Source organism: Suricata suricatta, chromosome 7, assembly GCF_006229205.1.
Source record: "Suricata suricatta isolate VVHF042 chromosome 7, meerkat_22Aug2017_6uvM2_HiC, whole genome shotgun sequence".
Taxonomy (NCBI): Eukaryota; Metazoa; Chordata; class Mammalia; order Carnivora; family Herpestidae; genus Suricata; species Suricata suricatta.
The window spans coordinates 140,936,597-140,951,806 of NC_043706.1; the positions used below are offsets into that span (position 1 = coordinate 140,936,597).

General features: G+C 45.1%; 1 long non-coding RNA gene across 3 annotated transcripts; it reads left to right on the forward strand.

Annotated features, from left to right (window-relative positions):
• The first annotated feature begins 236 nt into the window (after positions 1 to 236).
• On the forward strand, positions 237 to 3,720 carry LOC115296770. Of its 3 annotated transcripts, none has more exons than XR_003911045.1 (3): positions 237 to 305; positions 2,434 to 2,556; positions 3,122 to 3,720. It is a non-coding gene; the product is annotated as an uncharacterized LOC115296770 (long non-coding RNA). The 3 variants fall into 3 exon arrangements; XR_003911043.1 differs by lacking the exon at positions 237 to 305 and adding an exon at positions 522 to 739; XR_003911044.1 differs by lacking the exon at positions 237 to 305 and adding an exon at positions 522 to 739 and having other exon boundaries at positions 3,127 to 3,720.
• The last annotated feature ends 11,490 nt before the right edge of the window (positions 3,721 to 15,210 follow it).

Genomic DNA, 15,210 nt, shown 5'->3' on the forward strand with positions numbered 1-15,210 from the left:
CTGCCACACCAATTAGAAGATGTTTACACAATTTTACGAAGCTCTCCCTTGAAAGATCTATTTCCCCAAGGTTCTACAGGACAAGATTCTGTCAGGGCTAAGGTCATCCTGTCCCACCACATGCCCGAAGCTGTTGGAGCTGAACGTTTCCAAAGACAGACGATCTTGTCATCTTTGGCTATTTATGTCTTGTCATGTGGTGACATGTGGAACACTAGTGCCTTCTCCCTTGGCACTGAACGATTGTCATGGGTGGTGAGTTTGGCTTGTCCTGTTACGGGTATGCCTATTCCGTCTGCGGGAAGGTGAGATGTTTTCTTACTTCAACCACTTGCATCCCAGCCATCTCTCCTTAATATTAACTACACTTATTCTAACGACTTTGACATGGCGACAACAAACAGAGATACTGTGGGACATGCTCAATGTCAGTGGAAAGAAGCTTTGAAAGCACCATCTGTGATTTGTGTCTAATGGCGTCCCTTTTTGCTGGAGAAAACCCAGTGTTCTTGCGGTGGACGTCATGGCCTGAAGGACCTACGTCCCTTCCTATCTTGTACCGCTGCTTCTCTTCCTCATGACCCTTCAACCTTCCCGGCCACCTTCTGTCCCCCAGTCCCAGCTTCCCATGCCTACAGGGGCTGCCTGGAGTCCCCTCGTCTGCCTTTAGGACATGCCAGGTCCTTCTCAGCCTTTCCAAGTCAGCTTTGTATGCTCTACGCACACCCCTCCCCCCAAGGTGGGTACTGCTGTTATTCATTTTGCTTGTCTTTTAATTGTAATTAATCGCTTTAATAATTACTGGTCAACTTCTTTGCCTCCACTGGATGAAAGTTGCAGAAATGCAGAGACCCCCATGTATGTATTTCGTTCCTGTGTCTCTGTTGCTTAATAGTGATGTAGAGGATATTTCTGAATGAGCAGATGGCTGTCTTTTAGAGTCTATGGAGCCTGGGAATTTCCATGGATTTCTTGTGGATCAATGATGTGGTAGGCATCACTGGAAATTCAAAGTTGAATTAGATAGTCCCTATACTCAAGGACCATATATTCTTGTGGTTTTTCAAGTCCATTTCTTACTTTGAACCCAGTTAAATTTCTGGGTTTAGAGTTCACCTGTTCATTTTAGTAATCCAGGCGTGGGGTGATAGGTGTCTGATGTATGGAAGGAGCCATCGGCATGTAATGGAAGGGAAGTTGGCGGTGCTTATGAAAAGATAAGCGTTGTTGACTGATTTGCAACTGGAGTTAAATTTAAATGAAGGGAGATGAGGGCAGAGGAAGGATAAGGAGGAAAGAAGAAAAGAGATCCAGATTAGGGGACAGAAAAACAGGAGGTCAAGGAGAAGCAACAGAAATGTCAGCATGGAAACACAAATGCAGAGCATTGTGGGTAGAGGGGAGCAGCAGAATAAAGACGCGAAAGCAATTCTGTCTGCCCGAGGAACCTTCAGGAAAGTGAGTGTGCCACACTAAATAAAGAAGGAGATAGATCTCAGAAGCTGGAGCAAGAAAGAAGGGGTCTTCTGAGGACCCGCAGATGCCCGCTGGGCTGGACATTTCCTCTCACAGTAAAAGAGAGACATGACCATGTGCCTTCCAATGAGGAGGCCCTCTGACTGCCATCCTGGGCAGCCCTGACGGTTCCCCGGGGCGGTTCTACGGTGTGTGACTGGACAGAGTAAACAAAGGAGGCAGTCAAACCCAGTGGAAAATATCAGAATTTTTGGAGAGCTACCCACGTTTCAGGGCAGAGGGAACAGAGAGAGCACAATGTAGGGGCAGGGGCTACAGAGTAGGGAGAAATGGTGCCTGAAGGTAGAGCGAGGAAGGACCCAGAACCCCAGGCCTACTCAGGAGACACTCTTCTTCCTTCGTGTTGGAAGGCAGGAAGGGCGGGCACCCTTCTGCTGGCCCCTGTGTAAAAACACTGACTTAACACACCTGTGCTTTAACAAATACCCCTCTACTTCTTTGTTAACCTACCTCTCTGCATCCGGCCATGCCTATTTAACTCACCAATCATCGCTTGTAGACGGTAGAAGCAAAGTCAAGTGGAGTGTGACACCAGCCAAGCAGGCGGGTAACACAGCCTTCTGTGTTCTTGACTGGGGACATGAAAAATACTTGGATTTGAAGAATAATGGACATGATTATTAATTTCCTAGGGATTGTGGGGGGGAAAGCGGAAGCTCATACTAATTATTGATGAGGAAGTCCCTGGACCTCAGGGGCATCCTGAACCCTTCAGTCTGGGGAGGTACGTAGAGAAAGAAAAGAAGGGAAAACAAAAGAGAGAAGAGAGAAAAGGAAGGGAAAAAGAAAAAAAAAAAGAGAAGAAAAGAATTGACTAGAAAACAGAAAAGAGCCGACTAATTAATGTGACCCTCCGGATTTTCAGTCTGCTGAACATTTTGAGAACTTTATTTTCAGAGAATCCCAAGAGGTTCTGAGAGAGTGCAGAACCCATACGGATTGCCGATGTCCTAACATCTTTGTGATGGCGAGAGATTGCATCCATGCGGGAAGCAAATGGGCGAAAAGCTGGATGTAGAGGTGGGTTCTGGCCTTATGGACACATCATATTCCCGATGCACTAAGGCCTGAAATGGCCCTCAGTCTTTAGTAACTCCTTTCTTGACATATAACTCTAGCTACCTTTCAAAACAGTAAGACTGCAAATGGTGGTACGTAAATGGGCAAAACTGGTTTGTGTTGTGTTGTTTTCTCTTTACAAGTTTGAGTCTAAATGATGAAAACTGGCATTTCATCTTTGCAAAAGAAAAAGAATTGCAGATCTCCTAAATAAATACTTACAAACAAACTGGAACCGTCTTTGAGTCTGAAAGCTTGCCTGTGAATAGCGCTGGGGTTTTGCCAGGGGTAGACGGAAGCATTCTGTAAAGCTTTTAAAGAAAAGAGTGTCTTTGAAGGCCATGGAACTTGTAACACTAAATATTTTAGTGGTGATTTATGAATAACGTTAAGAACTATGCCTTCCCTTTAATAAAAGAAAGGCCTGACACTTAGTAAAATGATGAGGATTTATGTGCCAAAATGTTTTTGCCTGGCAGCTTCTGGGTAATAGATTCATAAATATTTCCTTTTTTTAAATTTAAAGTTCAGATGAATGAGAAAAAGGTGCCAAATTAAAGATACCCAGTCAAAGAAGGAAGATGAACTTCGGATTTCACTTGGCCTCACAGTGTTTGAGCATCTCACCACCTGCCTCATTGAAGCTGGGCAGAGATGATCTTCTGGAAGTTTCTCTGTCTCTCAGACACTCAACCTGAATATAACCAACATCTTTAAAAGTTACCGAGTGAAGTTGGTTTGAAACCATACTTCCCCGACCATTTTCCATATGGGCCATCACCAGGATTGCTTTTTCTGTCACACCCAATGTGCCCGCATCTCTGTGTGCCCCTGAGAGCTTAATTCCAAACGGGAACGTCCTGTGTGTGTTCTGCATGAACCGAGTTAGGCAGTGATGGCGACCTGCTCCAGGAAGTGATTCAAAGTGAGATCAGGAGGAACCTGAGGGCCACTGTCGCTGGCGCAGAAGGCTGGCTCCCGGTTGCCTGGACACTTTTGTGCTTGGTGATTTAATTCGGCCCAGATGCTGGGAGTTCTCTTTCTCCTTCTCCTCTGGGGCAGTGGGTGTTGTTGCCGGGGACCCAGGGGGGTCAGGGCGAGCGAATGAAACAGAAGAAAAGTTGGCCACACAAATACAATGGCAGGACAGTGTTCGGTCCCCGGGCGGAGGGGGGGGGAGGGGCTGCAGGCTCACAAAGGAGGTCCTGTTCCCATAGAAACCAGTGTGTAGCAGAATGTGGAGCTTGACTCCGCGGAGCCCCTTCCTCTTGCTTTTTTAATCTCTGCTGGAGATGCATTGTCTTCTGGGTATTTTGGTTTTAGTAAAAACAAAGACCCTGGAGAAGAAAATGCTCCGCACTTGGGGGCAGGCTGCATTACTGTGATGACACATAGACTCCGCGCGGGTTTGGACATCTGGCTGGATCGCCCCGAAGCTGAGATCTGGAGCCTTTTCTTCAGCCTTGTAGTGACAGGCCACCGAGGGCTGTGCCAGGCTGGGACTGGCAGCCTCATTTGAATACCAATGCGCGCTGGGCGGGCGTCCAGGGCCGGCGGGGGCTGGGCCGGGGACCAGGAGGGGGAGGGGCTGGCCAGGGGACGGGGAGGGGCGGGCGGACCCCACACTGGAAGCTTCCTTCCTTCTCTTGCTCCCATGCCCCTTCTCGTTGGGTTATTGGCAAGTCTGCTTTCTATTCTTGAAAGATTAATGCCTCAGTGGAAGGGGAAAATGGCAATTAAAAAAAAAAAAAACCCTCAAAGCCCAAAGCCTGGGATTTCTATCGCTTTAGCGTTTTCCAGGGCGATTTCATTAGGCCAGGGCTGAAGAGGGAGGTTTAGGGCTTTGTTGTCGTGTTGTTAAAGAGTTTAAAACTATTAACAGGATGTTTTTACCTTTCCTCGGAAAAAAAGACAGGCAACCTTTTGTGCTAATGGAGCTTAGCTAACATCCATAAACAGGGGAGCTTTCTAAAGGGAAAGTAAATTACTATAATAGTCTCCAACACAATAATCTGCTTATAAAAATAAGAGTTTAGCTTCCTGTGAGAATTGCTGAATTTACGTGATTTGACACTTTGGTCGTAGCTGCAATATTTAAAAATCAGAGATTAGGTGCACTTCCCCAAATTCCCCAATAAAATGTCTTAAATAGAAAAGACGGTCGGTTTCCGTATTTGCGCTGTGACATATCTTAAGTTATCTCTCTGCCTCTGAGATTCTAATCGAATGTCCTCGCAGATCGGAGTGCCCGTTTGCCTGAGGTAAAGACTTGTGTTTGTCGCCAGCTGGCTCGTGGGCTGCGGTGGTTTTCGGAAGGGTGGCCTTGCACACTCACTCCGTGGCTCCTCAAACCCACCTGCTGCTTGTGTTTGTGGTGTGACACAGTGACAGTGCCATCGGACACGCAGGGACACGGACCAGTCTCCGGGGCAGATTTGAATCGTCACCATCAGTGAATGTTTATTAGGTGTTGGTGGGAATCGGGTGTCCAGCCAGGAGCCAACAGGGAGAGACCAAGAAACACAGACCAAACAGATCCGTTCTTGAAGACGAAATTTTATGCTACTTGTCAGGAGCGCATCCAACGAATTTCTTGCTAACATGGCCACAATCTTCTTACCGGTATCCGGACAGGTTGGCAAAAGTCCTACATCGTTGAGACAGAGCGAGAACTCTTTTCTTTATTATAATCTCCTTGAGGTTTGTGTATTGAAAGAGGGTTTGGTCCTTATACATTCAACACAGTGTATTATTACCACAAAAAAAAAAAAAAAAAAACTCAGGGAAGATTTCGTGTCCAGAGCTAAACAAAGCAAAACAAGACAAAATCATCAGAACTCCTTAACTTGCACAGGTGAGGTTTTATTTCTGTCCTGGTTTAAAAAAATGACTTTGGCACAGTTTGAAAGCATTTCCGGAGAGAAGAAGAAAGTTCAAAGACACTAGTTATTTGAGGAAATGGTTTCAACCTGGCCTGTGATGGTGCATTTGTGTTCGCTTCTCCCAGGCAGGCCTGTGGGCATTCTCTGTGCCCAACCTCTGCTCTCCATGGTTGAAGAGAGGGAAAAGTTCAGCCTCCACATTTATTTTATTTATTATTTAAAAAAATTTTTTTTAATGTTTATTTTTGAGACAGAGAGAGATAAAGCATGAGCAGGGGAGGGGCAGAGAGAGAGGGAGACACAGAATCGGAAGCAGGCTCCAGGCTCTGAGCTAGCTGTCAGCACAGAGCCCGATGCGGGGCTTGAACCCACGGACCGAGAGATCATGACCTGAGCCAAAGCCGGATGCTCAGCCGACTGAGTCACCCAGGTGCCCCTATTTATTTATTTTATAATATAATGTGTTGTCAAATTGGTTTCCATACAACACTCAGTGCTCATCCCAACAAGTGCCCTCGTCCATGCCCATCACCCAGTTTCCCCTCCCCCTAACCCCCATCAGCCCTCAGTGTGTTCTCTGTATTTAAGAGTTTCCTCGGGTTTGCCTCCCTCCCTCTCCAAATTTTTAAATGTTTAGGCTAATTAGTAGACATCCTTGGGGCGCCAGCTCCACTTCCATGTCTGTCCAAGCAACGTGTCATTACAGAGGTGCATTTGAACTGGGACAATGCCCTCACGGGCCTGGAAGGAGCCAGAAGCATGTGAGTTACAGGGTGAGTTGAAAATAGCCGGTCGAGTTTGATGGTGTTTTCCAGCCCCACTTAGGCAGCGACCAGAAGGCCGAGGGATAGTGAGGAAGCAGTTAAGTGAGGCAGGGACGTGCTGAGGGGCGCTCAGAAGGAGGAAGGGCTCAGGGAGGTTCAAGGTTATTGTCCGCCTCCAGCCTGGGGTTGAGGGTCTGTGACTAATGGTCTCTCTGCTGAGGGCTCACCTCCCACCCGCCCCCACGAGCAAGGCCCTGCTTCCCCACAAGCATCTGTGGACGGAGCCTCTATTTACTGTTTGTCTGTGTTTCTCCCACCCACGTGATTTCGATGCCTGACCTGCAGGGCTCTGTGATGTTTGCCAAATAAAAGGAAGTTTCTGCTTTCGGTTTTTCAGGAGAACAGCAAGATTAGGCCCTTCATTTACTTGCACTTGTTCTCATTTTGTCTTCTAAGTCTTGATGGGGGAGAGCCATACTCTTGTGGGGGGAGGCAGGGTCACCTTGACTGCAGACAGAGCCGCTGAGAAGGCAGGCCAGGCAACGAGGGGAAGGGACTCAGCCCCCAAGGCCCGTGGCCCGACCAGCCTTGCTGCTTAATTTCTCAGCTCTTTGAGGCCTTGGGATTGTGCAAACCTTTGGATCAATTTTACTCTCATTCCACAGCATTGCTTCCAGCTGCCGCTCAGCCAAGACGGCTTTCCCAGGGGCTTTGTTAATGAATATGATTTTACAGCAACAAAAGATGCTGTGAGAACCGAAAGTTCTAGAGGGAACACAGCACTTTCTTTTTATGCAAGTCAAGTTTGTAAAGTCGCAACTGTTTTCTCCAGCAGACAAGAGCACGGGGCCCCGATTCAGCGGTGCCTGGGTCCTTCCCTGCGAGGTTTTGAATCACCCACCTAGCAAGACGGTTGCTAAGTCCAAGTGCTCCACATCCTCATTTAGGATTCTTTTCAGCCATAACGTGACCCACACTTTCTTTGTGCCCTATCCAACTCGGGGCTATGCGGTGCTTTCAGACCGTGTCAAGCCACAGTAATAAGAACCGAGGAAATAGGACCCTGGCCTTGGAGACGGGGCGTGCCTGAGTCACGGGACGTGTGGGAATGTGGGGCTCTTACCCACGACAGGTCCCTAACTTTTGCTCTTGTTTCTTCCTTCAGTTTTAAACATCCCTTCATCTGATCCAGGGATAGACACCCACGAACACTAAGATGGTGGAAAAAAGTGTAACTTCAGGGTCTTTTTTGTTTTAATTTACTTTTCTCCTGGGAATTCTGTGGTCTCAACCAACCAGACTTAGGTGAGTGAGTTGGTTGGTTGTGTCCATACAGCATATTCATCTGTGTGCAGCCAGCTCCTTGGGAGCCTGTCAGTGGAAGTTTCCATGTTTCCACTGGCAAACAGGCCATGTGTGACATGAGCAGGGCGCACACGCCAAAAATGTTCACAATTCCAGTTACCACGTGCAAAACAACAAGCAGGTCTTTGAAATCACGCGCTTCTCCACCAGCGGGTGAATTGACCTTTTCGCCACCTGTCCCCGACTTCCTGACGTGGCCATCCTGCCTCCCTTGGGACCTTCCCTGTTCATGACCGGATTCAGCTGGTGGGTGGCATGTGTCCATTCCAGTGACTGAGATGCACCAGTGGGCACAGCCTAAGGCATTGATTAGTGATCGGTTCAGTGTTGATTAGTTAGTATAGGAAACAATGATGAAGCACCTGAAAACCTAAGTAAGAAAGGTTTCGGTGTGCAAAGTGCTCCACTGGGGCTCAGAAAATGATAATTGGTGTTAGTATAGTAATTGCAGTCAAGGATATGTATGTTCAAAGCGCTATGGGAATGCAGAAAAGTTAGCTGTTGACTTTGTTATTGAGAAAACTTTAAAAATAGTAAAGTGAATGTTGCTGTAAAAGTAAAGTGACAGTGCTGGGCGGTTTGGTGGCAGGAAAAGACAGGGCCACATTATGAGTTTTGTGGGCTCAGGGACTGTTGTCTGGGCAGTCCTCCTTCTACAAACACAATATATGAACAATTATATTTTATGACTCTGTCGATAAAAAGGATGAATATGTTAAAAATTGTATTGACACATTTTATTTTGTCTAAAACTTCATGTTTTCATGCAATTCTAAAAGAAATGAAAGCATTTCATGGGTTCCTCAAAGTACTGAGTTCTTGGCATCAAGCCCATGACCCCCTGGGAGAAGAGAAAGGGAGGGAGGAAGAGGAGAGAGAGAAGAGCACAGCTGCAGGGGGAGGGGGGAGATGTGGAAGAGATTCTAGAGAAAGGAAGGTAATCATGGGAGGAGTAGAGATCCCATAGGAGATGATGAAGTCAGCTCACCAAGAAAAAAAAAAAAGGAATAAACACATGAAAATGGCAGAAACAACAAGAAAACTGGAAAGTGAGATATGACAGAGAATGTTCATGGAGAACAGTGGGCCAAATGACTATTCCAGAAGCTCTTTCTTTTTAAACAATTTTTAAAAGTTCATTTATTTATTTTGAGAGAGAGAGAGAGAGAGAGAGCGAGCGAGCTAGTCAGGGAGGGGAGGGCAGAGCAGGAGAGACAGAATCCCAAGCAGGCTCCACACTGTCAGCACAGAGCCGAGGTGGGACTCTAACTCAAAAGCTGGGAGTTCATGACCTGAGCCAAAACCAAGAGATAGACACTTAACTGACTGAGCCACCCAGGCGCCCCCAGAGAGCTGCTCCTGGTGGGGATGCGGGGTGTCTCTCCTGCTGTCGTTGGTCACAGCAGCCCCACATGGCTCCCATTGGCAGATGAACGGGTGTGGGGCAAGGTCACTGCAGAATGGGTAGGTCCCAAGTTGTTGGGGACCCAACAGGAGCTTGCCACATGGGATGGGTATCAAGTAACCAACCCTGAAGAAACCTGTTCTATGTGTAAATGATAAGAATTTAGTTTTCTTTCCAGAAATGAAGCTCTAACTCAAGAATTAGAAACGATGGTACCATAATTAAAAAGCACCCCACTCAGGATGGAACATCAACACTTTTACATTTATCTGCATCTCATTAGTTTTTCACATTTTGGATTTTCTTACATCAACTTGGTTGTTTTCCCTACTGCCTCTCTATAAAGAAGTTTTTCATAATTATAGTGGATTTTCAAGTACTTACTTTTTTTAATATTTATTTTTGAGAGGCAGAGAGACAGAACATGAGCAGGGGAGGGGCAGAGAGAGAAGGAGACACAGAATCTGAAGCAGCTCCGGGCTCCCAGCTTTCAGCAAAGAGCCCCACACGGGGCTTGAACCCACAAACCGTGAGATCATGACCTGAGCCAAAGTCAGATGCTTAACCAAATGAGCCACCCAGGTGCCCTCAAGTACTTATTTAATGTACTAGTCACAATAGTCCTGAGAGGAAGATATAACTATTCTCGTTTTGTGCATCAGAAGCCAGTCTGAGTTGGTGCCTCGCCCAAAGTCAGAGAGTTGCAACATTTCTGAGACAACTTCGTGCCAAGGATGTGTGTCTGTGCGTGTGTGTGTGCATGTTTATGTATGTGTGTTTACTTGGCACTGTATTTCTATGAACATTAAACTCAAAAGAGAAATGATTTCCCGTTGATTAAGGTACCCTTATACACTTTTCCCCATTTTTCTCTGGTGCGGTTATTTATGTGTCCCTAAATCTGCCTACCATTTTCATCCTTTTTAATGAAAGCACCATATCCATCATTGGTTTGACCCAGTTGACATTGTATATTCAGAACCATGAGTAAGCCACTATTCCTTCGATACGTAGGCATAAAATTTGGCATACCAAATGTTTATGTTTATAAAGTTTTCCTAACACAGCTTGGAATTTTCATGTATCTGTTGATGACATGCAAATTGTTTCCCTTAGCATGCAGAAAATCCAAATGTAATTTAGGAAACATTTCTTAGAAACATCCAAATGTACTGAAGGTTGTCACATTCAATGCATAACTTGGCAAGTTTTATTTTTTCCCCTGTGAAATATAATTTTCAAGGCATCTAAGGCTCAGGAAAGATCCTTATGCATTGGAGCTAAGAAGAGTTTCACAAAAGATGTTAGATATCAATACGTTTAATGGTACAGTTGTTGCTTTCACCCTACTTTATGCTGAAAGATAGCACCGTGGCCATTTGTCATGTGCTTCCTTCAAATCAGTGAGAGGTATATGACTACTGTTGGCTCATTGCCCTACGGGAATGAGGCGCAATCCAGCCATCCCCTAGTGCCAGCGGCTGGTAGCAGATCGAGTGTTGGTTCAGCCCTATCCTTCTTCCTTTGGTCTAGCTCCGGTGAGCCACAGAATGGTTCAATGGACTGAGATGAACTTGGAGGTTCAGTAAATCTTGGCTTACGGAGTGGCTCTGCTGTTAATTCACCAAGGAACGGCTTGTAAATTAGTCTGGCTTTGTGTGCTAATGTTTTCTCATGTAAAAAATGAGCCCAATAAGAATGTCTATGCTATGAATTTTGCAAATAAAAGTTTTTCTAATGCAAGTCTTGTGCATATCTCACCTTGCTTACAGAAAGGAAGTCGAGAGTTCAGGAACCTTTGAAAAAAACATATGCCGTCCCTGAGTCTATCTGTGTCTATGTGTCTATATGTCTTTGTGTCTATCCATCTTTTCATAGAAGGCTGCTAACTCACTGGGTGACTCTAAACATTGGGTCTGTTATTCTGAGTCTGCAAAATGGAAACTCACTAACCCTAAGCAATCAAATTTGTAATCTTATAAAACTCTATTTTTTCAACTAACAATCACTATGTGCTTGCTGTGGGTGGGTTGCTGGACACAAAGAGAAAGAGAAAAAAAACTTGCCCTTACCCTCCAGGGACCTCAGACTAACTGGAGATAGACACATGGTAACAATAGTACAAATATAATATATTCTAAACTTTAATACAGTGTGATACCTTCTACACTCTGTATAATCTTTCTATACAAGTGAGATGCTCTTGAAGCAAGGAAGAGTGAGAATTCATTCTAGCTGAGGCACCAAATGGAGGAGGTGACATTTGGAAATAACCAATGGGGGATGATTAGCTAGCTGGGTAGAGAAGGTGGATAATATGGAATAAGCTGGGGATGAGGGTGAGGGTAGATTGGAGCCAACTGGTAAAATACCTTGACATTTATGTCTGCAGATTGAACACTGGAACCATCTTGTGTTTCCATAAGAAAGTAGCATGATCAGAGTGACTATTTCAGAAAGATATCTGTGCTGGCTGAATGGAAGGGGGTTGGAGTGTCAGGTCTGGGTGGCCAGTTTGTATGCTATTGTATTTTGACGCCCCATCACCATGACAACACCAGAAAATCGTGTGTATAGTTTCATATGGACGTTATGAGATCAGATCTTTGCAGTATAGCCACATACTCCACCAAATTGGCCATATACCTTTCCCAGTGCACGCTACATTCCCTTCCACTTTTTCCCTTCAAAAGCCTTGGTCCTCCACCATATCTGTAATTCCTGCAGTGCTGGGTTGGAAGGGTCACATCTGGACATTAGTCTGAGGTCTTATGTGTTGACGTTAACCCTACAATTCATGCAGACGCTTCTGCCTTTGCTGACTGACCTGCTGTCTGTGGGACACATAGCCACTCGGAGCAAAGTTTTAGCCTGGGTTACGTGACCCCGTACAAAATGTTACCCTGCTTTCGCAGCCGTCACTCTGATCACTCCACCTGCCCCTCAACTCCCAAGGCCCCCTCTCTGCATCCACAAAACAGATGTTATTAGTAATTATCCTTTGGTTCTGTTTCTGGTGTCTTTGAATTTTCAAGATACCGTGTTTGGTGTGCAGTGTCAAACAACCGAAAAGCACCATCCACTGTGAGTTGGTCATATGCATATTTGCTTCCGTTTAGAACTGTGTTTAACAAATTGTACTTACATGAACCCATCCTGTCCGCCTTTCAGAAATGTTGAACAAAAAAGAAGCTACAACAACTGTCCAGTCCACCTTCTTTCAACACTTGTGGTCCATGATACTCCCTTTGTTGGGATTTGTCCATCTGCTAATGAGTCTTTAAAGATGTGTGCTTTACATTAGGCACTTCAAAAAGAGGAAGAGAGAAAGGGCATGTGGGCTAAGCCCCTGTGTTGGACTTATTTCCTACCATGTAAATACTGAGAGGAGCCGTGTCTGTCCCTGTGGCTGATTCCACTGGTGGCTGCTCCCGAGTTAGGCAACACAACACGCACTCATCTCTTGGGGTTTCTTTTTCATTTATTTTCTCCTTGATATTTTTGTGGGCTCTTGACACTCCTTTGGCCAAGCTGCTACAGTGGGATTCCCCTAAGCCACCTTTCATTTGTACTTTTCCTGTTGTTTCAAATCTTAGTTAAAATAAATAACGAAGAAAGCAATGATGTTTCCCAAATACACTCATTAATTATCTAATTGTAATATTCCTCTTTAAACGGTGTCTTGTTTTTTTAGGCCCTGAGTGGCTTCTTTGTTTCCTTTGCAAATGTTCTTGATATTTAATTACCTTCACTAATTCCTCAGTGCTTAGACTTGTACATGCTTTATTTGTGTATTTTTATAGAGTTCATCTTGCTCTTTTTTTATGACTAAGTTTCCATTTTCTTGGAGTTACGGAGTATAGCACTTTGATTATGCAAACTCCTCTGAGCTTTATCCCATTTATATTTGATTCCAGATGACATTGTTAACATTCACAAAATTGGTCTATATCTATCCCTTATAGTAAAATAGAAAAAGAACATACCGCTTTGGCACGTTCAGAATATCTGCAACCCTAAATATTTTTTCCAAGCACAAAAAGTGCTTAAGAGCAGTGGGGAGCATCAGAGGCACAACGACAAAAATGCCTGCTTCTTTCTATTCACGCTACTGTTTGAGGTAATGAAATAAACCCAGAAATAACATGAAGGGTAAAATAATGGGCTGGGAATTTGAAATGTTTTCAACTTCACTCATTTAAGATGTTCAGCATTTGGAGGTGGCTTATTGTGGCTTTCCATATCATTGGTGGGTCTTGATTAAAACTAAAACAAACAAACAAACAAACCAAAACCCCAAAAAGTATGGTATCAAGGTTCTTACTGGGCCAAACCAATTGTTTGCTATTGTATTTAGAGCCATTACAAGTATCTTTTTTTTTTTTTTAATGTTTATTTACTTTTGAGAGAGAGTGTGTGTGTGAGCAGGGGAGGGGCAGAGAGAGAGGGAGACACAGAATCCGAAGCAGGCTCCAGGCTCTGAGCTGTCAGCACAGAGCCCTATGCGGGGCTCGAACTCACCAACTGCGAGATCGTGACCTGAGCCGAAGTCAGCCGCTTAACCGACTGAGCCTCCCAGGAGCCCCTGAAAGTATCTTTCTTAACGCTGCATAGCCGTTATTCAGCAAGTTGCATATTTAATCATAAAAGACCCATAAGAAATGGAAGTGCTTTGAAGTTCCTATGTCCATGTAAGAGCTTTATGGCTTTTGGGCATGAGAAGAAATTTCAGTTTTACATGGCTGTAAGAAGCGAGGATGGAAGCCATACGGAAACACATGGAGTTAACAGAGAGCCACTCCTGGTCTTTGGTCAGTGGCCAGAGGTGTGGCAGAAGCTCCCGGTGCTCCCTGCTCTGTTCTCTGTGCTCCCGCACCAACCACTGCTCACCACCCACATCTTCCAGTCCCATCGTCCGTAGGGATTCTGAGCAGGAGATCAGAATGCCATACTCACAAATTGAGGGGGAGAAGGTGAAGCTAAAAACAAGAAAACTCTGTCAGTAAGGCAGAAGAGCACAAAAAAGGTTTTAAATATAATTTATTGTTAAATTGGCTTCCTTACAACACCCAGTGTTCATCCCAACAAGTGTCCTCCTCAGCGCCCATCACCCACTCTCCCCTCCCCCCAAGCCTCCTTCTGCCCTCAGTTTGCTCAAAAACATTGACTTGAAAATTTACTGAGTACACATTGTCCAAATTATGCCAAAATAATGTACAGAAACAAATGTGCAGATTCTCATTTTCATATTCCATTACTGAAAGAGAGGTATAGTTTACGTTGGAAAAGTTATTTTTAAGATAGTAGGGGTTTTTTTTGAAGTTTATTTGTTTTCAGAGAGAGGGGTGAGGGAAAGAGAGAATCTCAAGTGGGCTCCATGCTGTTGGGGCTGAGCAGGATGCAGGGCTCGATCTCATGAACTGTGAGATTATGACTTGAGCCAAAATCACGAGTCAGGTGTTTAACCAACTGAGCCACCCAAGGTCCCCAAAACTACTTCTTAAAATACAAAATAATTTTGCTTATAAGACTGAACAAACATCAAAATACTATTTAGGTATCTGGGGTTTTTAGTTGTTTTTTACTGTTTGTTTATTCTTAAAAGAGAGAGACAGCGCATGAATGGGGAAGAGGCACAGCGAGAGAGGTACACAGAATCTGAATCAGGCTCCAGGCTCTGAGCTGTCAGCACACGGGGCTCCAACCCATGAACCGTGAGATCATGACATGAGCCTAAGTCAGACGCTTAACCGACTGAGCCACCCAGGCACCCTAGATATTGGTTGTAATCAAATTCTAATTGATAGTAAAGAGAAGTAATTCCAGCATGGGGCCCAAAATTCCTAAACCAAATTATTTTTGTGTTTTAACTAAGTTCCCTGGGCTTGGAGTCTGGAGCCTGCGGGGAAACCCACGTCCCCTGCTCTTGGCCGTCCGAGCTCAGTGCTGCATGAGGACCCCACTCTCATAGGCCGGTTCTTCATATTTCTTCCTCAACCTTCATCCAATGACCCCACTTTGATGGCTTGCACTTGGCTGGGGTCGTAGTATTTATATCACAGATATTGGCGAATGATACAAGTCAGGGCTGGATTCTCTGAGTCAGGGAAATTCTCACAAATTTGCCAGCATACCTCCGTTTCCAGCTGAGAGGTAGGGCACCTGCTGCTTGAAATCTCCGTGATAATCTGATCCCACG